Raw genomic sequence first — 27,545 nt, forward strand, 5'->3', positions numbered from 1 at the left:
TAGCTTACATATGAAAAGATGCCTTTCAATGTTTCTTAATAATCATTTTATCGTATTTCAACGGGAAACCACACAGACACTTCTAAGTCTCTCTTGACTTTGAAGAAAGTGATTTGTGGCCGGGATCTATAGTTTCGTGTCTATAAAGACATCACTTAAATCTCACAAATAATTTGCTTTATTTCTTTTCATTTGGCACACTATTACACAAAGATCTTTATGATTTTCCCAATAATTGTTCTTTGCAATAATGGCAATTTTTCAGAGCTAATGCCTAGAAGCGAACATTACTAGCCTTATATGAAGGAAAGGGTGAGTCACAGTCGGTACACGAATTTCAAACGTTTTGAAGTTGAAGAGGCAGTAACAAGATACGATTTAGAACTGAGTCAATGGATAAGATTTGCCAAGGGCCCATGAACTTGAAACGGTTCCTAATCCCACGCCTGGTGACGTCTTCCTAGGGAACCACAACTATCAAATCACGCTTTTACAGGCGTCGATTCAGAAGACTGTGTCATTATCACTCATGATTCTTTCTCTCTCTTAGGAACGGTATATAAGGTTCTCTCACATCTCTTGTACCACTTTACCACTCCCATATTTTCTCAAGCACACTCAGGCGAATTTCTAGTGTTCATCATCTTCTTCATTCCTGCAACAATGGCTAAATTTTCATCTGTTCAAGAACAAACTGCCTCATCTTCTTTGTTAACCATCAAACCGAACCAAAACCTGATCATCGATTTGAATCCCTTCCTTTACGATGATTATATGCTCTAAGTGGTTGAATGCCTCAAATATTCACCACTTGTGATTGCCATGACCCAAGTTGAATCTGTTCCCATGTCCTTGCTATCCCAAGTAAATACAACAACCTCCTATGAAAAAACCAAGGAGCGTATCTTCTTCGAGATCTTCAATCACAAAACTTTTGTTTCCAGAGGCCGATTTTGTTCCATATTGAATATTGTATCTGATGATTCATTGGTGAATCCTGATTCTATTTCTACATCTCAGCTATTCACGATGTTTTATGACATGGGGAACACTGATCTTCTCACCACAGTAACCATGTTTAAGAAGTCATATACTTCCCACCATAGTGGAATGGGTTATTTACCCTTATCTTCAAGGCCTTTGCTGAAAGAGTTGTAGGGTCAGACGGGGCTAGCAAAGCTCTCATGACTTTACTCTATGGAATTTACTACGACATCAATCTGGATTATGGAGTGATTTTATGGTCGCAATTGGTACAAAGTCTCAACTCCTCCTCCAGGAACTCTGAAATATCATGTGGAAGATTTAGGAATCTTGTTACTCATCAGGCAACTGAGAAATTTAGTGTTCTTGTCATGGATGATGCACTTAGATCATCGATCAACACTTTTCATACCACCAAGATTATTGTATCAGATCCAACCAAGTTCCAATTTGTTGGTTCTATTCCTGAATCGATGATTCGGTGTGTCTCTACCGAAAGCAAAGTTATCAAGGAATATCTAAAGCTTCCTTGTTCAGGGCCAAGGAGGTAGTTGATAAACCAGCAAAGAGGGGAAAGAAACCTGGTCAGAAAAAGAAGGATGTCGAAGGACAATCCTCCCAGGCAGCCTTGGCCAAAAAGCACAAGGTAGAAAAAGAACCTTCTACTCAAAGAAGCAAAAGTGGAAAAAGATGCCTAGGCAACCGAAGGGAGCTTCACCTAGTGATTTAGACATGGATCAACACAAATCTAACGAAGGCGAAGATGTTCATCTAAAAGTATCACCGAGAGGAAACACGCCTCCACATTCTCCAACTCATGAGGTACAAATTCAAGACTCTGTTCCTACTCCTCCTCCTTCTCCATCTCATACTACTGTTCCGATTTCCATCGCACCACTTCCACCACCTGTTATCTCTCAACCTATCTCTACTGCACTTCTTCCTCCACCAATTTTCACCTAAGTTACTTCAACAACAACCACTACACCCGAACCTGTGGTTCGTGTCAATGTATCTGATATGGGGACACGTACCTCAGAACCCGAACCCGAAACCTTATTATTACCTAACCCATTTCCCCATCTCCTTCATCAGATTCTTGCTCTGTTCTTGGTGGTGAAGAACATGATTTTGAATCTTACTACTTTAGTCTGTATAAAGTTGAGAGTGAGGATGATGATGATGCTCCTCTTACAAAGTGACACTTGAAAGATTTGAACGAGAAACTTGACAAGCTGCTCGCTTCATCCTCTTCTTCCTCAAATTTTGCTTAATCAGACACTGTTGTTCGTGCCCTCATTGAAACAACTCTCAAACAGCATGATGCAACTATCCAAAAGGCAACTCAGGTTGTAGATGCCTGCATCTTATCTTGTCAAAAAGCCTCTGAAGATGTAGTCAAGTTTCTTTCCAATGCTACACTTCAATTGGATTATTTTAAGGAAGTTGTACAGTCTAACACCAACAAGCTCAATCTTGCCATTGAATCACTGACCAAATCTCTTCAGGCTGAGCAAGAGAAGTTTGAGCAGATCCAAACCAATCTTCAAGTCGATCAAGCTGCTCTTATGTCTTCTGTCTCCTCTTGCCTAGACAAACTTCAGGCTGATCACGCCGTAGAGAACAAGATTATGGATGAACTTGCTCGCAAAATACTGTGCTTGAAGTTCAGTCTGCAAACCTAAACCAGGCGAATAAAGAGATTGACTCTCTAAAGTCAGAGTGAGCCATTGTCAAGACATGTGTCTCTGATGTCTTTGCAATTCTTTCCAACCTGGTCAATGCACATGATTCGGTTCTCACCCTCTCGGTTCGTAACCATCTTACTGAGAAGCTGCTTCCTGCTCTTGAAATTCTTAGCCGAATAGAAGGTGTTACTGAGTCGGTTGTAACTCCGTAACAAGGGGGAGAAGATTTGCAAAAGATTCCGAAAATTGTCACCACTAAACCGAAGGGTAATGAATCTTCGGGCTCTAGTGTGATGGACAAAGGAAAAGGAATTTTAGGTCTAGATACTGATGAAGAGGAAACCAAAGAAGAAAAGGAGAAAAGAGAAAAGATGCTCATGACAATTTGGTCTGTAGACAAGCTCTCTTTCCATTGTGGTCATTGGAGAAGTTGATAAAGGAAGCTATTGAGTCCCCTAGTACTCATTGGTTGGAACCAGTGGCTTCTTTTGATTGTGAGAATAGTAGGGATTCTTAATTTGATATGCCTATCAGTTGAAGAGCCTTTGTGTTTCATTGTTTTGATTTTGTTGCCAATGTCCATTCACCTGATTTAAAGGTTGATAGAGATTTAATTGACTTCTATCTAGAATTTTCTCAACCTCAATACCTGACGTGGAGTGCTCAAAAGATTACTTCTGTTAGGGCGTTGAAACCTACTTCAGCAGGAAATTTGATCAACATCAAGTTCATATTAACCCGGGGATCTGAAGGTTTGGTCCATATGATCTCGTTGGCTGATCTACCGAATCTAAATCCACTTGATTGGGTTATTCTCAATAACATCTTATTCATGAATCAAAAATAGTATGAGCCGATCATTGATCATATTAAATGTATGTTAGCTTCTTACATCATGGAAGTTGCAAAATGGGATTAAGAAATTGCAAGTGATCTAAGGAAGAAGACAACTATCAAACCAATTCGGAAGAATGGCGATGCGAACTGAATGCAGATGGGAAAGATTGATTCAAAATATCACACTGTTATGTTTACTCGAGGCGAAGGTAAAAAGTTTGTGTTCGCTCTTGAAGATAAGCACCTATTCTCCACTACATGTTTGGAGCACATCATTGATATCAGACATAGGTGTAAACATAACAGTGAGAGTGACAAGAAGAATTTTACAGATATGCTTCAGTGAAGAAGAGCACGCATTCCAAACCAAAGTGATCTCTCGCCTCAATTGGCGCAAAGGGGGAGATTGTTGAGTCTATGGAGTTGTGCCATTGGGCCTTGATAGTTCAGTTCATTTTGTACTCTCGGTTTGGGCCTGTCCAACCGTGTTTATGTTTAGGGTTTAGTATATATATAGTGCATGCATGCATTATATTAAAAATGCTTCTAGATCTTTGTTTTGCTTATCGAGTATTGTAAACCCTAGCCTATCTCTATAGTAGCAATTCACATTGAATTCTTCTAAGATAGTGCATATTAATCATTCGACACTCGTTTGATTCATTATTGTGTTCATCGTTTTCCATTCTTGTTATCATCATTTATTTATCTGCTGAATCTATCGATCTAAGAGAATATTATTCTCATCACAAAGCAAGAAATAGAGAAAAAATTTCAACCGAGTTACATCAAAACAAGCCAAACACGAAAGCTACTTACCAACAAATGTGTTATCATCACCAGGGGAAGATTCCTCGTTTTGAGACTCCTAAAAGAGATTTTGAAGCCCAGCCACATCTGGGGCGCCAAGCGAAGATGGCCAACAAAGTCCGTCTCCATGAAAGTCACTAGGGCATCTTCCATCTCTTGAGCCCTGGACACCATATTCTCCTCCGACTTTGAATCAACCTCCCCGACGGACACCTGCTCCCAGACTATCCTCTTACCCTACTCCACACCTACGACGACACAAACTTCTTTTACAAGAACCAAGCCTTTGAGGAATTGTGGACTTTCAATCAACCTATCCACAAACCGACTGAGCCCATCGCCAAGGATCCAAGAAATATCCCTCTCCAGCAATCCCCTTGCGGCATTCTTGGTTACAAGATTAACCTCTAGCTCTGCCACCTGCTTGCTTAGACTGGTGTTATCCAATGATAGGACCCCCAAACGATCGTTCAGGCCCTCCAACTCTTTCCCCAGTTTCGCCACTTGATCCACCAAATTTGCCCTCTCAAGTAACACCACCACCTGCCTAGCCCCCAAGTCACTCTTATCGGCCTCTAACTTCGCCACTTGGACCTTCAATTATTCACATTCAATGACCCTACTGTCCAAATCGGACTGGAGGGTCTCCATCTCGGAGATGCGTTCGATAGCCGCGACTAAATAAGACGACACTTGGGCAGCAGTGTAACATAAGCTGTCAGCCATATGCTCATTGGACAGGGCACTTAGGACCTTAATCGTGGAAGAAGGAAATGTGTGCTGACACCACTTGAGAGCGGTGGCATGTTTGGAGACAAGATCATGAGAAATTAGTCTCCAAGTTGGCTGATAAGTATCTGGATGAGAAGCCATGAGCAGGGGGATAGTTGTGGTTTTACCAGACAAGGTTGAGGCAAGAACATAAGGAGGCGAAGAACCAGTCTTTTACCCAGCCCCTTTGGTTGTAGGAATAGGGATGGTTTACTCGGTGCCCCTTTCTCCTGTATGACAGGGCGGTTCATTCGCCCTGATTTGTGCCTCATCCAGATGTTTCGGAAGACCTTCATCAGGGGTACAGTTGGGATCCTTAGGACCCCCAGTAGGAAACTCAAATTACGCTTCTTACGTAGAGGGGGTCCAGTGCTTGCAGCCTCAGTTCGACCGCCATAAGAGGTTTCCAATAAAACAAAATGCCTCTTAATCTGATGAAGACTCTTCGGGGACCCGGACGATGTAGGATCCTTTTGAAAAGCACCAGTGACGACAACATCCTGTAAGTCTGGATCCTCAACAGTGTCAGCAACACTGTCAAAACCGACAGTCGTCACAGATCCTTGGTCGGAAAAAGGAGGTGGAAGAGCCTCCACCAGGTCAGCGTCGCGAACCTGAAGCTCGCCGTGATACAGACCCCGAAGAGCCTTCTCCAAAGAAACAGTCTCCACCACACTTGGTAAAAACAAGAAATAATGCCGAGTAATCTGGAGCACCGCTACAAATGTGACTTGCTAATCTTTTTTTTTTTTTTAAAGAAAGGGGGGAGAAGAGAAGTGAAAGAGATACCCTTTTTCTCAACAAAGAATTTAGACATCTTCCCGCGAGCCCTCCAAGTAGCACTCATCCTGTCGGCAACCATGAAACAGTCAAGCCAATTTTCAATGGTGATGTTGATCTTCTCCAAGGCATCAGCCAGTTCCTTGTCCGTGCCAAAAAATACGGGAGCACGGTCGACGTAGACCTTAGCCCTTGGGTAGCTGAGTACCACAAGAATTTATCTTTCTAGTTCTTCTTTGACTTCTTATCATGGATAAGAATATGGACTCCTCGTCGGCGAGAAAGGGTTGCAAGTAGCCTAGAGCATGGCAAAGGAGTTCAAAGCCTACTATCTTATTGGTAGCGATAGGGTTCAACTCTCTTACTGAAAACTTGTATTGCCGGATGATCAAGTTGAAGAAATTAGTGATAGGCAAGCGCAGACCTGACTCGAACAAGGCGATTGGGATCCCGACTTTACCCTCAGGAGGATTGTACAAAGAAGCATCAGGTAAAGGGATCTGTACCCCTTGTTTAGAAACAACCCTAACCAGAATTGAAAAGATTCCAACTCCTCAACAATGAGATTTCTTCCCAAAGTACGAGAAGTAGCCATGGAAGGATTTGGAGGAAAAAACGAAAAGGTTTCTTTCCAAAAGAAGCGTAAAGAAAGTAAGGAAACATGTAGGGAAATTGTTCCAAGGAAGGCAGAGATTTAAATACAAAGAAAGGGGAAGTGAACTGTCTTGATGATGAAACCGCCGATCAACTGCAATGTCGCCATGCCACTAGCATAGGCTATCAGCAGCAGCCCACCACGTATGTATAAGTAGACTAGAACAACTTTACTACGTCATGAACGCAGAAGCCTACTGGTCTAAGGGACTAGTTATTGTTACTTAACGGGAACTTTAAATGTAACAGAAACGTTACTACCTTGGCTTAGACCCGGTCTTGGCCTAAGAGAGCCAACGCCAGGGCAGCAGCTCATTTCTCAACACACGGGAAGAACATTCCATGTGATCTTCTCATTCACTCACATCTAATAAGGAGACAACATGTAACGACCCAATTTTCACGTCCAAAAATTTTATTTTAGTTAATTAATTTAAACAAACATTCGTTGGAAAATATTGTCGAATCATAACATCTCATAAAACATTGTATAATGTCTAAAAACCCAAATCGTAAAATAGTGATAATGTCAGAGTACATTCCCAAGGAATCTCATAATGCGGAATCTGAGGTGTGTGTATGATGTGCAGCTACCACGCCCGCTCCTTCCCCTTCGCTGAAGAGGTACCTGAAACAAAACTGAAAACTGTAAGCACGGAGCTTAGTTAGTTCCCCCCATCATACCACATACCATACAATATACTGTCAGGCAATTCCACGGCGCCTGACTTACCCAGGTAAAACCATTCTGGGGTGTTTGACATACCCAGGTCAAGCCATTCTAGGGTGCTTGACGTACCCGTCGGTCTATTTCACCCGACTACCGGGGACTATTTCACCCCCTACTACTACCACATAATCACATATCATAACATAATGTACTGTCAGACAATTCTGGGGTGTCTGACTTACCCAGGTCAAGCCATTCTGGGGTGCTTGACGTACCCGTCAGTCTATTTCACCCGACTACCGGGGACTATTTCACCCTCTACTACTACCACATAATCACATATCATGCTAGCATATAAACATATCGGGTATTCGCAATCTTAGGTGAATATCACAAAGACAATCACCTAACATACGACTCCTACTGGTAGACCGACATTGTGGCCTTAGACCCACCACTACTGGAAGGTACCTCACCTCGTGCGAGTAGCTGTTGATAATCTGTGCGGGAAACCTCTGTCTGCTGCTGCTCCGGAAATCCTCCGGCTATAATCCCCACAAAACACTCAGTCAGAATCTGATATCTACTCTTAGGGTAAAATGAATATTTTACCCCTAACCAAGTCCAAGTCAAAGTCAACTTCCAGTTGACCCGACTCGCCGAGTTGGGCCGTCAACTCATCGAATCCCTAACCCTTTACCCGTCCTTGCCCACGACTCTACTCATTGAGTTTATCAATGACTCGACGAGCTCCTCATTTATATGAACATCGAATGAACCTTCATCCGACTCGCCGAGTTATATGAACAACTCGTCGAGTTCACCTTCTACTGATGAACAATTCATGTCCTTGACTCTCCGAGTTGTATGAACAACTCGTCGTGTTCATCTTCGACTATAAGGAGATTGCCTTGGACTCACCGAGTCTGTTCTAGCACTCGTCGATTCCTATGAACTTTGGGTCTCCCAACACGTCTAAATACTTATGGGACTCCCTTTTCTAACAACTGACCATCGCAGAAGGGTTTAAGATGGATGAAAGCGCACCGACTCGCCGAGTCCAACCTTGACCATTTCTATATAGTCGATCTAAATCGGATTTAACACAACAAAACCATAGATCTGGCTCCTAATGTCCATTTTATACCTAAAGTTCCAAACTTGATGCACATGCATGGGGTTTTTAGCTCAAAAGTCCATAGAAGGGGCTCTACATGTGCATGGGGCTCTCATGGCAATAGAGTTGGCACCTTGATGCCATGAGACCCCTCCAATGACTCAGATCTAGAAGTAGAACCCCATGAATCACCTTACAAATCCGAAAATGGATTAAGAAGCCCTAATTGCACCATGAATCTAATCCCTAAATATGAACAACCACAAAGGAAGACCAGAACAGGGGCATTTACCTTGCTCAAGCTGAAGATGAAGTAAGATCTCTGAATCAACAAGCCCTAACTCGAATTTCTCAGCTTCTTCCTTCCTTCCAAGCTTCACAAACCAACCAAGAGCACAAAATAGCCTTAACACACACACACACACACAAACGGCTAGGGTTTCGATATCCAACTCTAAGGGAGTGTTAGGGACAAGGGAGGCTGAGTTAAGGTGTTTATATAGGTGCAAACCCTCTGATTTAGGGTTTTACTTGCACAGGGCCTACTCGCCGAGTCCGTCTCCCGACTCGTTGATTTGATCACTTAAGATGTCTACGGATCTCGACTCTACTCGACGAGTGGGTCCTCCGACTCGTCGAGTCCTAGAGAAAAACTTAAAAAATGCTTGAATTAAATGGGTACCAGGAATCGGATGCTACAAATCTCCCCCACTTATTTTAGACTTCTTCCTCGAAGTTTGTTGTTCGTTCCTGGAAAAGTTATGGGTAATGTTCCATCATCTCATTGATTGGCTCCCAAGTCCATTCTGAGCCCTTCCAGTGCTGCCATTGCACATTCACCAGCTCGATCCTCTTATTCCTCAAATCCTTCACATTTCGGTCGAGGGTTGGTACAGGTCGCTCGATGTAATTCAGGATGTCATCAACCTGAATATCCTCTAAGGGTACCACTGCTGAGTCGTCCACCAGGCACTTTCACAGCTGGGAGACGTGGAAAGTGTTGTGGATGTGGCTGAGTTCGGCTGGTAGATCCAACCTGTACGCCACCTTGCCCACCCGGGCTAAAACCCTGAACGGTCCAATGTACCTGGGGCCTAACTTGCCCCGTTTCCTGAATCGGATGACGCCTTTCCATGGTGACACCTTCAGGAGAACCATGTCTCCGACCTGGAACTCTAGGTCAGATCGATGTTTGTTGGTATAACTTTTCTGCCGACTCTGAGCAGTCTGAAGCCTCCTTCGGACCTGCTGAATCCTCACTGTCGTCTTGAGCACCACTCCAGTGCTCCCCATGACCCTCTGGCCAACCTCACCCCAATATATCAGGGTCCCGCATCTTCTCCCGTATAACATCTCGAAGGGTGGATGGTCAATACTCGCGTGGTAGCTGTTGTTTTACCAGAACTAAACCAATGGGAGGTAAGTATCCTAGCTACCACCGAAGTCTAGCACACAAGCCCGCAACATATCCTCCAAAGTTTGGATGGTCCGCTCGCTCTGACCATCCGTTTGCGGGTGAAAGGCAGTGCTGAAATGCAGATGAGTACCTAACTCGTCGTGGAATTTCTTCCATAACCTGGAAGTAAATCGCATATCTCTATCTGAAATCACGGAGAATGGCACTCTGTGTCGTGCACCACTTCTCGAATGTAGATGTCAGCCAACTTCTTGGCCGAGATACTCTCCTGGATCGGTATAAAATGGGCACTCTTGGTCAACCGATCCATGATGACCTATATGGAATCTACTCCCCGCGCGGTCCTGGGAAGTTCGGTGATCAAATTCATAGTAATATCTTCCCACTTCCACAGGGGAATATCCAGCGGTTGCATCTTACCGTGTGGCCTCAGGTTCTCGGCCTTGACCTTCCTGTAGGTCAAGCACCGCTCCACATACCATGCCACATCACATTTCATGCAGTGCCACCAATAATCAAGACGAAGATCCCTATACATCTTCGTCGCCCCGGGATGAATGGAGAATCAGGATTTGTGCGCCTCCACCATAAGAACCTGGCGTACGCCTCTGTGGTATAGAACCCACACCCTGCAGTGTAGTGTAAATAATCCCCTCCTGTCATAGTCGAAGGAGGAAACCTGACACACTATACACTCACTCTTCCGATGTTCCTCCTTCATAGCCTCCTGCTGGGCCTCTCGGATCTGCTCCAATAATAGGGCACTACTATCATCCGCATGCATATATCTCTGAGTGGCGCTGCCTTGCGGCTAAGTGCATCGGCCACCACGTTGTCCTTCCCCAGGTGGTAAAGGATCTCACAATCGTAATCCTTTACCACGTCCAACCACCGACGCTGCCTTATGTTCAGATTCGGTTGATCCATGAGATACCTCACGCTCTTGTGGTCCGTGTAAATGGTACAACGAACCCCATAGAGGTAATGATGCCAAATCTTGAGGGCAAAACCAATAGCTCCTAGCTCCAAATCATGTGTCGGAAAATTCGCCTCGTGAGGCTTCAGTTCCTCGAAGCGTATGCAATAACGTGCCCTCTCTGCATCAAAACCGTGCCCAAACCCGCAATAGACGTGTCACAATATACCACAAAATCCTCTACGCCCTCAAGGAGGGCTAGGATCGGCGCCTCGCACAATCTCTACCTCAGAGTCTCGAATGCAGCCTGCTACTCGGGCCCCCAACGGAAAACTACGGCCTTCTTTGTAAGCCTAGTCAAAGGCACGACTATCTTGGAGAAATCTTGGATGAATCTTCGATAGTAGCCGGCTAATCCCAGGAAACTACGAATCTCAGATGGAGACTTCGGAACCTCCCATCTCATCACGACCTCCACCTTGGCTGGGTTGACCAGAATCCCGTTCTGATTGACAAGGTGCCCAAGAAACTGCACCTCGCACAACCAGAACTCACACTTGGAGAACTTGGCGTACAAGCTCTCCCTCCTCAGAGTATCCAAAACGTCCTGCAGATGCTCCGCATGATGCTCCTGCGTCTTGGAGTAAACCAAGATATCGTCAATAAATACTCTCACGGACCGATCCAGCATCGGTCTACATACGCGGTTCATGAGATCCATGAACGTGGCAGGAGCATTGGTGAGCCCAAAAGGCATCACCACGAACTCATAATGGCCATAGCGAGTCCGAAACCCATTCTTCTGCACATCCTCCTCTATGACCCTCATCTGATGGTAACCCGAGCGCAAATCAATCTTGGAAAACCAAGATGCCTCCTGAAGCTGGTCAAAGAGGTCGTCAATCCTTGGGAGTGGGTAACGGTTCTTCACCGTTATCTTGTTCAGCTCCCGGTAGTCTATGCACATGCGATGTGACCCGTCCTTCTTCTTGACAAACATAATCGAGGCTCCCCAAGGAGAAATACTCGGCCTGATAAATCTTTTGTCTAGCAGCTCCTGCAGCTGCTCCTCACCACTGGAGCCTCCGCCTTGCCCTGCCGGCCATCAGCAATCCGCAGGGTCGCTGGAGCTGGCGCCTTCACTGTTGCTGTTGCTGTCAACTGGGGAAATTGGCCTTTTTTTGGCCCCTCTGGTTGCAGTGGAAACACAGAAACTCCAACGTCTGAATAGCAGGTGCAGGGGCGGTACAATTCCTACTGAAATGCCCCATCTTGCCGCACTTGTAGCAGCCAGACGATCCCATCTTGCATGCTCCCTCATGTGACCTGTCGCATTTCCTATAGCGGCCCTGTCCTGATTGGCCTTTCGGCCTATCATCTGATCCCTTGCGCTTCTTCCCCAAAGCCCCAGTCACCTGCCCCTCCTCTACCTTCCTCTTCCGGATGTGCTCCAGATCGATCACCCTTTCCCTTGCCCTAGAAATCATGGAATCCAAGGTAGGGAAAGCTGAAAAACTAACATGCTCACGAATGTCAGCTCGTAACATGTCATGGTAGCGGGTTCTCCTCATGTCCTCATCTACTGCATATAAGGTCACCAATAAAGCCCTCTCTCGAAACTCGGCGGTGATCTCCGCCACTATCTCAGTTGTCTGACTCATGTCGAGGAATTGTCGGGCCATTCGTTGGAGTTCCATAGCGGGTGCGAACTCAGCCCTGAACCGGGTCACGAAATCCGGCCATGTTATAGCCTCAATAGCAGAGGCTCCCAGATAGTCACCAACCGGCTCCCACCAATCTCTGGCCCTGTCTCTCAAGCACCCTGATGCATATCTCGCCTTCGACCCCTCCCGGAAAAACCTAGTCAACTGTGTAGACTCAATGTCTGCACCCCATCGTCTGGCAGCAATGGGGTCCTTTGCCCCATGGTAATCTGGCACGCCACTGCCCTTGAAGTCCTTAAAGGACAGTGTGTGTGATCCTGACTGGCTGGTCGCCATGTCACTCCTGAATGCCCTAAGGCGATCCTCCATCAGCTCGACAATCCCTTCCTTGATCGACCCAAAGATGATCGGGGTCGCATCAAGGATGCCTCTAGTGATCTCAGACGCGATGAACTCGCGTAGCCTCTCATCCACTAGTTCGGAGCCTGAACCCAAACCCGATCCCTCTCCTGAGCTGCCAACTGCTGGCCTCGGACGTAGTACTTGATGGGTTTTAGCTATAAGAACATCCTATGTGCTCATACTAACCCTAATGCTTGGATCTAGGTTTCTCTATTGTATATGCAAGTTATCCAAGACTATAAACCCTAGATCTAGCATATGATAATCAATATAACATATAAATTAGGGTTTAGATCATACCTTGATTGTTATGTAGCAATAACAATCACAATCCTTCTTGTATTGACTTTAGAAAGCTTAGAGTCACAAATGTCACTCCTCTAATGGTTCACAAACACCAAGAGCAAGAGGATGAAGAAGAGAAGAGAAGGAGGCTGCCCAAAACGTGTGGAAACCCTAATCAATTAGTTCACCACGTTTTTGGGGGTATAAGGGTTCTTTAAATAGTGAGGCTATTAGGGTTATCTAACAAGGAAACCCTAATTTGGATGCTTAGGCCCTAAGCAACCCATGGACTCCTTTCCTTAAAGGCCTTGGATGATTTCTAATGGGTTTTCCCATAGAATTCGTCCACTCCTTTAATATGGAGTCCATTAGCTTAATATTCAACTATCATACAATTGATAGTTCTAGTCCCTTAAGTTTAACTAATGTCTTTTAGCCACAAACATAATTCTTATTAATTCTTGACTAATATTAATTAAACAATATGATTTCTCCTTTAATATATTATTCTCATAATATATTAATAAATCATAATTAATCCTTTCTCTCCATTATTCATCCTATCAACTTGCTTTGGTGAAGGCAACCCAAAAGGACCATGCACCATCGAGTCAAGTACATACCAAAATAGTTATGGATTTAGACACTAATCCAACAGTCTCCCACTTGGATAAGTCTAATAACTATTCTACGTATGACTTCAGATCCTGATCTGCAATTGTAGCTTTCCAAAGCCGCTGTCAACTCTGATTATATCAGATACGCGTGTCCTTTAGATAAGGGATCATATATTCCTCCATTCTAGATATCGTATAGACTGAGACATGGATCTAAATCATTCTCTCTGTTTATGTGTTGTTTCCCGAATTCAAATTTATTACGACTGACAATAGACTACAATTGAACACATCAATTTAGTCCCGACTTGGCTAAGCACTTAGGTGCCATCACTAAATCATCGAGGGGCCCACAGAAATCGCTTTTATCCTACTTTGGATAAAAGGAACGGATAAACTTAGACTCAATGCTTGCTTGCACTCACTTACCAAATCACACACAACAATATGTTTTATAACACCAAGTTACTGGTGCGTTTACATATTCTCAATGTGAAACCAATTCGTAAGATACAACTCACACATCTCGGTTTCAAGAATATAAGATGTTATCGTCTCACCAATCACTAGTGATAAAATCCATGAAGTGATCCAAGTGAGCGTGGGTTTAATACAATGCTTAAATCATATTCATAAGCACTCATGAATGTTGCAGCAAACATTTGCTTATGTCTAATACACTCAAGACAATCCACACACCAATTCACGACAGTCTTCATTCATATCTACTTCAAACATATGAACGACTGTGGCCCGTTTGAATAATTTGACTATTCTCAACCAATTAAATTATTCAGGAAGTCAAAACATGCAAAGTGAAACACAAGAATAATACTAATCCCATATGGCCTCAAACCTTTGAGTATAAATAAAACACCTTTTATTTATCACCATATCGATTACTCATTATTTGTTGTTTCGGGTAATCAACTTCTTACTTGAATTATTACAACACTTGTCCCATGCTCTTAGCATGCACACAATGTTTACCTATGGTTCTTACTTTGTGAAATAGATCAAATGAACACATTTCCAATCATACTCATTTCACAACTCCTAATCCTTTCCACAAGTGAAAGAATATCAAATTCTTGCCACTTATAGAATATGCTAGATTCTAACATTTTATGCAATGATCCTTTCGTAATGTCACTGCACTAAAGTCATAATGACTATTGCCAATGAAATTACAAAGTCCACTATTGGAGATTGTTACAAGACAATTCCTTAGATATGATGTCTCTCACTCAAAGTACATTCCTTATAACATCCTTTTGCATAAAAGTTTCTAATCTAGACATTGATTCTCAATATCCAATTCCCAATATGGAAACCTTTCCATACTTACCATATGAAAACTCATTCTCAATAGAATCTTTTCTATTCATAATAACGTCGATATGGTCCATCCAATACTATACTTCCAACTACTCACAAGCGAACAATCCTCGGCGAACTTTGGATTGTCCTTTGATAGTTGTTTAATTATCTTAGTCAAACCGATTCTTGTCCTTTTCCCTCTAAATGTGCTAGACATTTGGAAAATTTTAGAATGGTCAAATATTATAGCACTTGGAATCAATCCTATACCTGAAGTGTATGGGACACGATGCATAATGTCTTATATGAAGATTTAATACTTTATCAATCTTCTACCATAATATTTTATGTGCTACGTTCTCACATTTCGAACTATGAAGAGGAATGCCGTAATCATAATCGAAATTTAAGAACACACTATGTATCTTTGACTAAAAATATTAACATTCCAAAACCTAAGCCTTTAGATTTGAAATGAAGCATAATATTCTCTCCCTTAATTATAGAAAAAACAACTTTACAACTCTTACAACTTTGCAAAGTATGACTCTTGTTTTCTATAATTAATATTGCTAACTTGAAATACTTGCCTTAATAATCATACAAGCATAACATTTATGCTCCCACTATCATGATGATTATTATAAACATAACACTTATGCTCCCACTAGCTTTGACATGTATTCAGAAATAGCTTAACTTTCAGAAAAACAATACCTATTGAATTTCTTAAGTTCATGTTTCTAATACCTAATGCTTTGATAATCTTTTATCAAGGCTTCTTAAACTTATACACCTTTGCCTTAGATAGATTATCTGCATGTCAAAACAATTAAGACTAATTGCCAAATCTCACAATTCGAATATAGAAAGGGATACCGTAACCATAATCGAATTCGAGATTCCAATTTTTCACAATCACTATCTTCTTAAAATCTCTCTTAGTGAAAGCATTTCCTCACAGTCATTTTCATGAAGGAGAGAATCTTATGACACTTAGATTTTAATGGTGTATGTGTTCCTATCCATGTGAATTTGTCAAAACCAAAGTTTGCGAAAAATCCAAACTCATATGGATCGAACTCTTAACAATATTGATTTCTTGCCTTATGGTAACACGGCTGCCCACCATGTCTTCCAAGTAGTTAAGCAGCTCACTCTTTCCTATCAATGTACCTTTCATTGAATAAGGTCCTTGACTTTTATGCATTCAAATCAGAACTCATAGACTCACATGCATAATTAACTCAATTGGAACGACACAGAAGCAAGGTAATGTCAACACGATAGGTTGTAAACCTCTACTCGTGTGCTAGTGATGATCGATAAGGTTTATTCTCAATTTGTTCTTGAAACCTTTCAAGACCATTAATACTCCCATTGACTCCTTGACATATAAGATTCTCTTTTCAATAAACATTTCTTGACAAACAAATATTCAAGAGTTAGTGTAGCCTTTATCAAGACAAAACATTCCATAAAATTGGTCCTAGTTGGTCTTTGTATTATTCAAGTCATCACAACTTACCAATTTCAAATGTTCAAGAATAAGAAAACCTTTTTCCAAATTCTACATTTGATGAATGTTATAAACCTTCGTAAGACTTGTCACTCAATATTACAATCTTAACTCTAAGACTTGTTTTGGAATGAAGTATGATTGACTTCTTGATTTAACCATTTCTTCAATTCCTGATTCCTCTTCTTATACATACACTTGTACTAAGACTTATTTAGAGGATCAACTGAAATATGGTTCTTAATCATTAAGACATATCATAAAGTATAAAAGGTACTCTCCCTTCTTCTTAGAATAGAGAAACTTTTATCTTTCTGCCTACTTGATTCTTTTATTCATTCTGCTATTGATTTAAACCTTTTTCAATCAATTCAGAATTACACTTAATCTTATAAGTATAATCATATTTACTAATCCTTTAGTAAACCATGACGAATGTCTTTGTTAGTCTTGTGGTGGACTTGATCAACACACAACTTTGTGTGCTTGATCGCCTAGTCCTTCACTTGACACTTTGTCAACGAATTAGTCTAATTTCCAAATATGTAATTTCTCATTCATCGTGCAACCAAGTTGCATGATTCCAAGTTTCTATGCAATTGAAACTTGGGCGATGAGAAACTCTCCCTATTTGGTAAATTCTTGATATTTCCACAATTATCATAATTAAGAATCTTATCCATTCGTTGTAGAAATATGCAAACATCAATTTTTCATAATGATTTCATTGCAAGGAAATAAATAAATAAATAAATATGTCAAACCAAAATTTATTTTATTCATAAAAGCAACGGAAAACATTTGTCCTTACAATGCAAAATCAACTGAAAACTATGTAGAAAAATTCCTAACAACTCTATCATAACTTTCTAAGCTCAAAATGTAATCTTCAAATCCATGCGATCAAGCTCCATTTCCTCATGATTAGATTGATCTTGCTTTTCCATCAAGTTTCCTCTCTTTTCACTGATCCTGCAAAACATTCAAATGCAATCTTATCACATTATGTATTAAGAATCAACGAATAGGAACTTAACGGATTTAGATAGTGGATTTCACCTGAAGCACAACCATACTCTTTGACTCTCCCATCTTCTGGACTCTTCAGGCTCTTAGGAAAAACTTGTATCCAACGCCCTTTCTCTTGGTAGCAAACGCAGGTCGGTTCTCCTAGAACGTCCTCGGAAGCATGGTTGGTTGACTTTCCCAACAAATATGCTCCATTGCTTTGCCAAATCATTTCTGATTCAGCAGCAATGAGCATGTAAGTTAGGTCAATGAGGTTTTCGTCATGATCCATCATATAATACTTTCTTTTGAACTCATTATATGATTCAGGGAGTGACTGCAAAACCCAGTTCACACCCAACTTATCAGGGAATGACGCACCCAACATTATCAACCTATCGATATGTGCTTTCATTCCTAGAATGTGGGCACACACGGGTTTACCATCTTCATGTTTCATTTCCAATAGGGCTTTAGTGACATTGAACCTTTCAATTCTTCGATCTTGTGGGTTAGGGAGAATAATTGGAGGAAGAGGAGGAAGTGAAGCATGATCTTTTGTTCCTCGATCGAATCGTGGAATATCATCTTCATATGGAATGCTTGTTCCACGGGATTTGGGAAGACCATAGTTGTCATACTTTGACATCTACAAAACATGAGAAAACGAATTCAAGTTAGTTGATTGATTGAGTCCTTAATAAATCACCCAAATGAGATACTAAGGCTAGGACTCAACACAATATTCCACAACTCGGGAGAGGGATGCCGTAACCCAAATTGCAGAATATTTTGACACACCCCCAAACCGGAACGGCGGAAACGTTCGGGGGCGGATGACTTCATGTGGTAACGTAACAAATGAATACATAGTAAAGAAAGCAATACAACCATCATATATAATTGAATGTTTACATTGTTAAAAGTTACATGTTCAAAACCAATTACAATATGATGCCAAAACATGAATTTAAACTGGTGCCGCAGCGCCCCTTCTTCAAAAGTTCTTTGTTACCTGTAATTACTGAATCCCTGGGACATACAAGTAGTTTTGAAAGAGTAGATCAGCATTTAAGCTGGTGAGTTTCATAAGTATTAAATGACAACGGTTGTATGAAATGAAATGTTTCGTTTTTGTTTGTTTGTTCCTAGAAAATCCCATATTTTCTACTAGCATAAATGTAGCCTTCTATCAAGACCAATGTTTGTTTCTAGAAAATGTATGTACGTATAAAATTTCCAATACGTCTGCAAAACCCCGTAAATCAATGTGTTTTTAATACTCCATATGAGTTTTATAACCATGCTATTGAGTAGAATGCCTACACACAACGTTCTTCAGGCGTTGGAAGTTTCTGACTTTTGTCACCCCAAATGGTGTACTGTAGCTAACAGTCAGGGCGCGGGGTTGTCAAGTCCATATAGATCTATACACAAACACCATGCTCCCCCTGCAAGGGATTCTGGTATATAATACATGACTTGAAATGTGTACTCGCACGTACGTGAAGTTAATGTCTCACAAAACTTAGTATACAAACAGATTTACGTGTGAAAATGTTTGTATAAATGATCATCCCCTAAGACTGGGATAGCTATGAAAAACGACGTGAAATCTTTAGATATGCATTTGACAATATTTTACCCTTTGCTCAACAGGATACAAATGGAGTAGAGTTTTGTAAACTATATATGTATATTTTTGATGTAGAAGACAAGTTTGTAAACAAAACATATATATGCAAATGGTTATATATATGTATAAATTTTAAAAGATGATTTGGTATGTTTCGTAATTGTTGTTCATATTCTTACGTTTTTATTAGAAACTCTGCATGAAATAATCCTTAAGTTTGATACTAAGACCTTTGTGTACTTATCACTTTTGTAAAAATTGTAATTAAACATATTTAAATGATTGTGTTTTTAACTTCCTTAATGTATAAACATTGCTCAAAAATGTTAGAAGGTGTTAATAAATCTATAAACCACTTTTGACAGTTTTACCCTTTACTGTCCCTGTTTTTAGAAAACTCATAGAAAAATCATCATAAGTCAAAAACTGAATCCGTCACCTTTGAGAGTTTATAAAATGAGTCTACTTTGTTCCTAATTTTATTATGATTTTTAGTGGTCTCAAACTAGTGTGAAAACGAGTATATTCACAGACTGGTCCGAAATCACTTCTGAAATGATAGGCAATTTTATAAAAATCGCCATAAATTGCAGAAAAATCGTATGAACGCGTGTGAGTAGTCCTTAGAAAGGTATAAACTTGAACAATTTTCATATCATACAGTTTTGAAAGATATTAATTTTAAGATGGTCAAAACAGTCCGTGAAGAGGACTCAACTTTTTTGTAGAAAGCTGTTATTTAAATTTAAGTTATGTTTAATGTTCTAACTTGTATTCCACCCCCCCCCCCCTTAATACTTGAAGAAAACATGAAAATGTAGCGGTATGAACTCACCTTATGTGAATACTTGAATAATAGAAGGTTGAAGATGAAGAACTTTTGGGTGTTGGTTTGATGCTCCAAAACAGCCACTGTTTTGGCTATGTTGCTGGCACGAAAACTTTACAGCAAAAGAGTAAGAAAAAGGGTAGTTTACTCACTGTTTTGAATCTATAATTTTGAGTAGCATATCAACTAACTTCCAGGGGTATTTGGTGGTAAAAATGTCAAGCAAAAGGATGGTGTAGATGAGTGAAATGGTGGCTGAAACACAAAAGGGACAACAACCCTTTAGTTCATGGTTTTGATGGGTTTGGAAGGAAGTTCTTGTGGCTGAAAATGAGATTAAGGTTGAGAGTGATTCCCTGGAGTATTGGCTGGTGAATTGAGGGTAAAATGAAGAGGAAATTTCGTGATAATGAAGGAGGAAAGGGTGGAAAAGGATAAGGGGACAAAACCTAGACTAGCTTGTGATGGGATGTAAGTTTAAGTGATGTGATCTTGTCTAGCCACTTGCTTGGGTGGTTGCTTAGAGATTGGGTTAGGTAACTAACTAACTACTAGTTATTTAGTTAGTTAGGAGTTCTAGTTAATGAGAGGGAATGTATTAATCTCGAAAACTAGAAGAGGGATTAAGAAGCATTCTTAGTAAAATGTCTTAAGTGATTAAGCACTTATTAGTTAAGTTGGCACTTATCTCCTCCAATTCTCTTATCTTAATTGATTTAGACATCATAAAACTTACATGAAATCACTTTAAGTCATGACCCATAACTAGTCATTCACTAGATAATAATACATATATACAAGTACATACATGTATACTTAGTATAAAATAACAATGTAGTTTTTGTGTATTTGAACTTTAATGTTTATGTTTTATTCTTTTTATTCAAAAACACATAAATACATTTTAATTATACCTTATAATAATTCATTTTATATTTTAATTTATTTAAATATAAAATCGTTACATTTAACCGATTAACCATATCGTTAAACACTTTTTGTCACTTTGGTTCGTATGTTTTTCAAATTTAGATCCTCCACAACTATTAAGCACACGTTTTACATAGAACCTAACTTAATTATCAATTAGATACATGTTGATACAAAAATTAAGTTTGTTGCGTTCAAATGATGTTATATGCTAATTTTCATAAGCCGGTGATGGTTCGTAGTCATACATCATAACGAAATTATCATTAGTTACTTGTTTTATATTTCACAAGAACTTATTTAAATAAAAGAGGTCAAATTCCTTCAACCATTCTTGATAAAATACTCATATTGCTTAATAATCAAAACATAGCATCGTACGATCGTTCCTATTTTTACCAATTGTTACATTCTCCTCCCGTTAAAAGAATTTCGCCTCAAAATTCAACTTGTAGACGGGATATTACTAAACAGTTGGGGGTGTTTCTTTTTTTTTTCATTTGATTCTCTTGTTCCCTAGTGAATTCAGGTCCTCGCTTGGCATTCCAACGGGCCTTCACCATGGGTATGCGGCTTTGTTTCGCCCTTTTGACCTCCTGATCCATGATTTCCACCGGTTCTTCGATGAAGTTTAGACTCTCGTTATCTTCAATTTCGTCAAGTGGAATAACAAGAGTCTCATCAGACAAGCTCTTCTTCGGATCTTGGGATGCCTTCAATTGTTCACGGGTTTGAACAATCTTCTCTATAGTTTCTCGTACGATCTGGGGGCTGGTGAGAGTGTTGTTAGGAACTTGTCCCTTAGCTAGTTGCGTGTCACCTACCTCAGCCCAGCATAGAGGCGATCTACACTTGCTTCTGTAGAGAGCTTCGAATGATGCGACTTTGATATTAATGTAATAGTTGTTGTTGTATAAGGATTCGATGAATGGTTCTTCCGCTTTGTCTGTCAGTTTGAGGGTGATATTAAGGACTTCTTTAACGAATATTGAAAACACAAGGCGAATCACCTGTCCCTTATCCAAAATGATAGATAGTGGTATACTCTGTAGTCTCGCAATCTTCTTGTGATATGCTCCTGTCAGCTTTTCTATTTTTCTTTGTAGCCTTGGTCGGTAGAAAGTGTGTGGGTTTGGTTGATTTGTCTACGATCGCTCAAGTAGTAGCATGTCCATCCACTATCCTGGGTAACTTGTCATGGAGTTTGTGGTATGACTCATAACTGATTCATCTATCATCTCTTTGTGTTTATAAGTCGTATATAATTAAGATTGAAAAGACAGTCGAATCGGTGATTCTATTCTAAGCCCACATCCAAACAAGGAAAAGGATTTAAAGCGAAATTACCAACCCTAAGTTCGTAGAATCTTAATTATATAGGGCTCCAATATATACACTTAGTAATCATAGATTCACTAGTATGGGTCCATAGTCTCTACTTGAGTGGGGTGATTAACTTGGGTGAGATGGCATTTACAATAATCCTTTTCCACAACTACTACACTTAGGTTGATTTTTGAACTTGGGTTGCCGTACGGATGGTATTCCCAGGAGATCTTCTAGAAATATATCGAGAAGGCTACGGGCTTTTTCAACATCCATGATGTCTTTCTCTTCTTGTTTCTTATCCACAACACGGGCTAGGACAGCGTGGTACCTCCTGTGTAGGTACTTCTGAGTCTTGTTGTAAAAGGTGAGTGGGGGTTTGTGTCCGGTTTGTCGCCATAGACAACGAGGGTTCTATTACTCGATGGGTTTAGGCGAATGGCCTTTTCGTAATATATGATATCGATATGGTGAGGAAACTAACTAATACGTTGTTAAAATGAAAATGTTGTAAATTTTTATTGTGACCGGTTTTAGGATGATTTGAACAAATTGGTTGATTTAGTGTTAGAGTGCACCTTATGTACACGTCTCTAGTGCTTTTGATTATTCCAATTCTATTGTAAATATTTTCAATTAAGTTTTTGAGGTTTTTGGTTGAGAAATTGATTAAATCTACGACTCACAATACTCCTCTCCGCATTGCTATTATATAGTATCCATGCATATGTGCTATCGGGAATGAACGTACCAGAATCTCAGCGGGGTCTATTACTGCTTTCCCACGCTCTGTTGCTAAAACACTTCCGACGCTCCTGACATCTTTGTTTTTAGTCTCCGGGAACTCCTTTATGAAATGCCCTACCTCTCCACTTCTGTAGCAAGTTCGACTCATCCCAGCTTTTGTGTTCTGGGTGGTCTGTTGAGCCGGAACCCTACAGAAATTTGTGGTATGCCCCTTTTAATTACAGTTCTTGCAATGCATTTCCTTGCACTTTCCTTTGTGATGAATGCTACACTTGGTGCATTTTGGCAGGTTTCCAACATATGGTCTTGTCGGCACTGAGGTAGTAGGGATGGTGGTGGTATGGAATGTCACTGTTTGTTGTCTTTTGGTAGGTCCTTGATTTGGGGCGTCGTTGCAGGAACATACTCGGGGTGTCCCTGGTTGTTATTACGATTGGAAATTTCGGCGCCGTTCCCAATTTTGTTTGTGTTGTTAGCGCCGAGGTGTGCCATGACTGCTGTCACGGCGGCTGTTACTGCAATTTAAAATGTTGTAGGGTCTATTTATAGAACTAGTGTTGCACCAGTATGCTGATTACCTTCATGTGTCGGCATGATTCTATTTCGCGAGTGGCCTCCTCTGTTCTTAGTTCTGTGATGACTGTCCAGGTTGTAGCTGTAAGGGTTCTTTGTCCTATAACGACTATCTCCTTTTCTAAAGAGTGTAGGTGATCCGTATTGTTCTCTTGATCTTCTTGCCGGTCTATGGGTGCTATGGCCCGAAGTACGGTGCAATGAGTTTATGTCGGTTATGGATCATCGGTTGTCCTCTCCAATCTATATGTGTGGCTAGGTAGTTAATTGTGGGTTGCTTCCTGAAATGAGAGGTGGAGGTTCTCACACTCCTCTTGATAGGGTAAGGTTTATTGATGGTATCTCCCGAAATTCTTTCTCCATCTGGTCCCTTCTCGGAAATATTCTTCCTCGTATTTCATCTATTGGTACTCTTCGAAATCTTCTTCTGGATCCTTCTTGATCCATTATTGGCTTTGGAGGTAGGATAGTAGGGGTCTATGTGGTGATGAAGTCTAGCTGATATGCCTATGCGAGAATAGGGGTAAGAAGCATATGAAGAATCTAAGTGTGTGGTTCTATTGTAACGCAAAATACTCCTATAGTTTTTTAAATTTGTATGTTAAAGTTTTCTTTGTATGGTTTGTTGGTAAGTTTTAGACTCGTCATCCATTACGACCATTCCTCGGCATACGTTGGTCACCTCTTGGATAAATATAGTTGATCAGGCTATATTCATCCCAGACATGATTACATACCCCGAGGCTTACTCACAGTGTTTAACTTATCTTAATACTTTTTGTTTTGTTGCCAATATGACTCCTTACTAGTATGTTTGTATGAACTTACATTTTTCGTGAAATCTCGGTCCATTCCTGGTCCTTCTATGGTTGCCTTGTGTATACAGGTCATATACAGTCAAGATTAAATAGTCAGTCGAATAAGTGATCTTAACTTATATCCACATCCAAACATGGAAAAGGAAGTAAAGTCAAAATCACAAATTCTAAGTCTATAAAACTTTTAGTATATACCACCTTAACGTATACACTTAGCAAACATAGACTTAACAGCAAAGGACCCCTAATGTTCATGTTTTAAAATTGTTAAGCCAGAGAGTTTTAGTCCCTATGTATTTATAGTTCGTATATCTTATGTGGTTTGATATACTTAGCTCACTATAAACAATGCTCTAATACCAATCTGTCACACCCCCAAACCGGAACGGCGGAAACGTTCGGCGGCGGATGACTTCATGTGGTAACGTAACAAATGAATACATAGTAAAGAAATCAATACAACCATCATATATAATTGAATGTTTACATTGTTAAAAGTTACATGTTCAAAACCAATTATAATATGATGCCAAAACATGAATTTAAACTGGCGCCGCAGCGCCCCTTCTTCAAAAGCTGTTTGTTACCTGTAATTACTGAATCCCTGGGACATACAAGTAGTTTTGAAAGAGTAGATCAGCATTTAAGCTGGTGAGTTTCATAAGTATTAAATGACAACGGTTGTATGAAATGAAATGTTTCGTTTTTGTTTGTTTGTTCCTAGAAAATCCCATATTTTCTACTAGCATAAATGTAGCCTTCTATCAAGACCAATGTTTGTTTCTAGAAAATGTATGTACGTATAAAATTTCCAATACGTCTGCAAAACCCCGTAAATCAATGTGTTTTTAATACTCCATGTGAGTTTTATAACCATGCTATTGAGTAGAATGCCTACACACAACGTTCTTCAGGCGTTGGAAGTTTCTGACGTTTGTCACCCCAAATGGTGTACTGTAGCTAACAGTCAGGGCGCGGGGTTGTCAAGTCCATATAGATCTATACACAAACACCATGCTCCCCCTGCAAGGGATTCTGGTATATAATACAGGACTTGAAATGTGTACTCGAACGTACGTGAAGTTAATGTCTCACAAAACTTAGTATAAAAACAGATTTACGTGTGAAAATGTTTGTATAAATGATCATCCCCTAAGACTGGGATAGCTATGAAAAACGACGTGAAATCTTTAGATATGCATTTGACAATATTTTACCCTTTGCTCAACAGGATACAAATGGAATAGAGTTTCGTAAACTATATATGTATATTTTTGATGTAGAAGACAAGTTTGTAAACAAAACATATATATGCAAATGGTTATATATATGTATAAATTTTCAAAGATGATTTGGTATGTTTCGTAATTGTTGTTCATATTCTTACGTTTTTATTAGAAACTCTGCATGAAATAATCCTTAAGTTTGATACTAAGACCTTTTTGTACTTATCACTTTTGTAAAAATTGTAATTAAACATATTTAAATGATTGTGTTTTTAACTTCCTTAATGTATAAACTTTGCTCAAAAATGTTAGAAGGTGTTAATAAATCTATAAACCACTTTTGACAGTTTTACCCTTTACTGTCCCTGTTTTTAGAAAACTCATAGAAAACTCATCGTAAGTCAAAAACTGAATCCGTCACCTTTGAGAGTTTATAAATTTTGTCGACTTTGTTCCTAATTTTTATTATGATTTTTAGTGGTCTCAAACTAGTGTGAAAACGAGCATATTCACAGACTGGTCCGAAATCACTTCTGAAATGATAGGAAGTTTTCTAAAAATCGCCATAAATTGCAGAAAAATCGTATGAACGCGTGTGAGTAGTCCTTAGAAAGGTATAAACTTGCACTATTTGCATATCATACAGTTTTGAAAGATATTAAATTTAAGATGGTCAAAACAGTCCGTGAACAGGACTCAACTTTTTTGTAGAAAGTTGTCATTTAAATTTAGGTTTTGTTTAGTGTTCTAACTTGTATTCCCCCCCCCCCCCTTAAAACTTGAAGAAAACATGAAAATGTAGGGGTATGAACTCACCTTATGTGAATACTTGAATAATGGAAGTTTGAAGATGAAGAACTTTTGGGTGTTGGTTTCATGCTCCAAAACAGCCACTGTTTTGGCTATGTTGCTGTCACGAAAACTTTACAGCAAAAGAGTAAGAAAAAGGGTAGTTTACTCACTGTTTTGAATCTATAATTTTGATTAGAATATCAACTAACTTCCAGGGGTATTTGGTGGTAAAAATATCAAGCAAAAGGATGGTGTAGATGAGTGAAATGGTGGCTGAAACACAAAAGGGACAGCAACCCTTTAGTTCATGGTTTTGATGGGTTTGGAAGGAAGTTCTTGTGGCTGAAAATGAGAGGAAGGTTGAGAGTAATTCCCTGGAGTATTGGCTGGTGAATTGAGGGTAAAATGAAGAGGAGATTTCGTGATTATGAAGGAGGAAAGGGTGGAAGAGGATAAGGGGACAAAACCTAGACTAGCTTGTGATGGGATGTAAGTTTAAGTGATGTGATCTTGTCTAGCCACTTGCTTGGGTGGTTGCTTAGAGATTGGGTTAGGTAACTAACTAACTACTAGTTATTTAGTTAGTTAGGAGTTCTAGTTAAGGAGAGGGAATGTATTAATCTCGAAAACTAGAAGAGGGATTAAGAAGCATTCTTAGTAACATGTCTTAAGTGATTAAGCACTTATTAGTTAAGTTGGCACTTATCTCCACCAATTCTCTTATCTTAATTGATTTAGACATCATAAAACTTACATGAAATCACTTTAAGTCATGACCCATAACTAGTCATTCACTAGATAATAATACATATATACAAATACATACATGTATACTTAGTATAAAATAACAATGTAGTTTTTGTGTATTTGAACTTTAATGTTTATGTTTTATTCTTTTTATTCAAAAACACATACATACATTTTAATTATACCTTATAATAATTCATTTTATATTTTAATTTATTTAAATATAAAATTTATTGACCAATGTATAATTTCGTTACATTTAACCGGTTAACCATATCGTTAAACACGTTTTGTCACTTTGGTTCGTATATTTTTCAAATTTAGATCCTCCACAACTATTAAGCACACGTTTTACATAGAACCTAACTTAATTATCAATTAGATACATGTTGATACAAAAATTAAGTTTGTTGCGTTCAAATGATGTTATATGCTAATTTTCATAAACCGGTGATGGTTCGT

The sequence above is a fragment of the Lactuca serriola genome, chromosome 5, assembly GCF_051521515.1.
Source record: "Lactuca serriola cultivar US96UC23 chromosome 5, Lser_US96UC23_V15, whole genome shotgun sequence".
Taxonomy (NCBI): domain Eukaryota; kingdom Viridiplantae; phylum Streptophyta; class Magnoliopsida; order Asterales; family Asteraceae; genus Lactuca; species Lactuca serriola.